The sequence below is a fragment of the Pararge aegeria genome, chromosome 9 (genome assembly GCF_905163445.1).
Source record: "Pararge aegeria chromosome 9, ilParAegt1.1, whole genome shotgun sequence".
Classification (NCBI taxonomy): domain Eukaryota; kingdom Metazoa; phylum Arthropoda; class Insecta; order Lepidoptera; family Nymphalidae; genus Pararge; species Pararge aegeria.
This window is the reverse complement of record NC_053188.1, coordinates 17775443-17778364: the sequence shown is the minus strand read 5'-3', so window position 1 is coordinate 17778364 and position 2922 is coordinate 17775443. Positions and strand designations below refer to the sequence as shown.

At 37.0% G+C, this 2922-nt stretch overlaps 1 long non-coding RNA gene across 1 annotated transcript; it reads left to right on the top strand.

Annotated features, from left to right (window-relative positions):
* The first annotated feature begins 462 nt into the window (after window positions 1-462).
* Window positions 463-1959, top strand: LOC120626242. Its single transcript, XR_005658848.1, has 2 exons — window positions 463-565; window positions 1755-1959. It is a non-coding gene; the product is annotated as an uncharacterized LOC120626242 (long non-coding RNA).
* Window positions 1960-2922: the final 963 nt, after the last annotated feature.

The window sequence follows — 2922 nt, the reverse complement described above, 5'->3', positions numbered from 1 at the left end:
GTAGGGGGTGGTGGTACCGCTAGATTTAGCGTTCCAGTACGACGTGCGTAGAAACGAATCGGGGTGCCATAACCTAAACAGCTTCATAAGGTGAGATTTCAGTCAAGGGCTAAGTTTTAGTGGAATTAAGGCAAAACTATTGTCTGATTAAACTTCACTGTTCCATTATCTGGAATGACTACCAAATCCCAGGATTTTGAGTAAGTTCCAAAATTTTTAAATTTAGAGACGCGTTATGTGCAATGAAAAAAATAACATTGGGGATGGCCAATCAATTTACAACGGTTACTTATTCGATAAGAACCACATGTAAATCATGAATATATTTATAGTAAATTAAACCTTTAACTACTTACGTTTAATATGCGTTTATAAAAACTAAATTAATCCTTCACACTGCGTTAGTGTATCAATAAATACGACTGTTATAGATTTTTTTCTGCATTTATTTTAAGGTTTTTTTAAGTGTAAATTATATTAGCTGTGAAAATGAAGTTTTTTGGTATTGTAATATTTAGTTTTGTAGTTATCTCGGTTTTATTAGTTAGCCAAATAGAGGCACAGTGTAAGTATCACAAACTTTATTTTATAAATTTTTACCGTACCGTAGATTTTTACCGTACCGTAGATTTTTGTCAAATTGCTGTTTTGTTATACAGAAAATTGTTTTTTCACATCGAGTGGTATTCCAGTTAACAGTTTATTCATCATCATCACAACAACCCATTACCGGCCCACTACAGGGCACGGGTCTCCTCCCACAATGAGAAGGGGTTAAGGCCGTGGTCCACCACGCTGTCCCGGTGCTGATTGGTGGACATCACACACCTATGAGAACATTATGGAGAACTCTGTCATGCAGGTTTTCTCACGATGTTTTCCTTTACCGTTGAAGCAAGTGATATTTTTATTGCTAAAAACGCACATAAGTTTGAAGAGTTAGAGGTGCGTGTTGGGATTCGAACTCGGCCCCCGAAAGTGAAGTCGAGGTCTTACCCACTAGGCTATCACCGCTTAAGGTTACTTATTAACAGTTTATTATGTAAAGCTTAAATTCTAACAGTTGTTAGAATTTAACCGCGAATGTAAATGCTTACGCGATAATCATTTATAATTTTTGAATTCTCTTTGGTTCTGCCGTAGCTACAAAGCCGTTTTTTGGACCTACAATTTCTCATAATAGGAGGCGCTACAATCGCTATAAAGACTGATATAAATCCATATGGCTGATATGATCATTCACTAATTTCGGCAGTTGGAGAGCCGTAGCTCAGTGTCTCGGTGTTTATCTGTATATTATAAGTATTTTTTTTTTTTTTATTAACGATAGGCCAGCGTTTGACGACAATCATGCCCGTTAGAAAGCAATGATGAGGTCTAGGTTGGAGCACGCTTGCCTAGAAAAAGCCTATTCACTCTAGCCTCAAATTATACGTGGCAGGAAACACAGTTGCCGGGAGGGCGTTCCACATCTTAGCGGCACGTATCAGAAACGTGGATAAAAAAACGTTTCGTGCGTGTTGATGGAATATCAACCACATAAGGATGCCACCGCTCATGGTGTCCCGCTGTTCTGTGGTAAAACGGGGAATATTTTTATTAATTTATGTATATTATTAATAAAAATATTCAACAGCCATCATAGTACCCATAAAGCAAGCTACGCTTGGGGCTAGATTGCGATGTGTGCATAGTCGTAGTATATTTATTTACTGATTCGTTATTTAAAGCTCATTTAAGCTTTTTTGTTTCAGCTGGGATATTGCAGTTCGCCACTTGTATGGGAAACGACGACTGCACCAGGATGTGTAACCGTAGGTGCGACCTCGGCGCTACCACCGGCTCGTGTATGGGAAGCGTCTGCTACTGTGCCTTACTGTCCAGCGCTTAGCCATTAAATACTTGAGAACACCTTAAAATTAATACACAGTTAATAAATAAATAAACCTTTTTTGACTGCATTTTTGTCTGGTGGCTTCGGTCGTGGCTATTTACCACCCTAACGACCAAAGACGTTCCGCTAACCGATCTAGCGTTCCGGTACGATGTCGCGTAGAAATCGATTGGGAGTATGAATTTAATATGCCATACTCCATAACAGGTTAGCCCGCTACCAACTTAGACTAGACTAGACAAGACACTAATTTGTAGTATTATAAAAAAAAAATCTCATTAATGAATGAATAAACTTATAAAGAATAATCATAAGTAAGAAAAAAAAGTGCGAATACATAAGAAAGGGATAGAAGGCACAATGTAGCAGCTACATTATGCAGCATGCTCTCTTCTATGCTAATAACATGCTACAACACACTTACACACACACACACACACACACACACACACACACACACACACACACACACACACACACACACACACATACACAAAGACAAACACACTCTCGCACTCATACAAATACACGAACACGTACATTATAAAATTGTAAATTGTATTGTTTTAGTTGTAGTATTTTAATTTTTCTTTGTTTTAGTCTTTTTTTATTTAAGCAAACACGGAGGTGGGCGTTAATAGATGTAACACAGTTTTTAACTAACACAGTTGTTACCGTTCCTTACATATTATCCGTTGTAAATGAGACACATTAAAGACAATTATTATTAATTACTAGCTGTTGCCCGCGACTTCGTCTGCGTTTGATTTTGTTTTTAAAGTATTCAGTATCGCTAAGCCTTAAATGAGTATAGTAGTATATATAAATATATATAACATGTGACTGTCAATTAATTATAGACAAATAAATTGCAATAAAATAAAATTGCGACTATAATTAAAGATAGAAGCTATCCTATCTCTTAAGTTGGACCAGACTGCTCACGGTGTGCCAATTTAATTTAAAATCGGTTAAGTATTTTAGGAGTCCATCGCGGACAAACATCGTGACAGGAGATTTATATATAT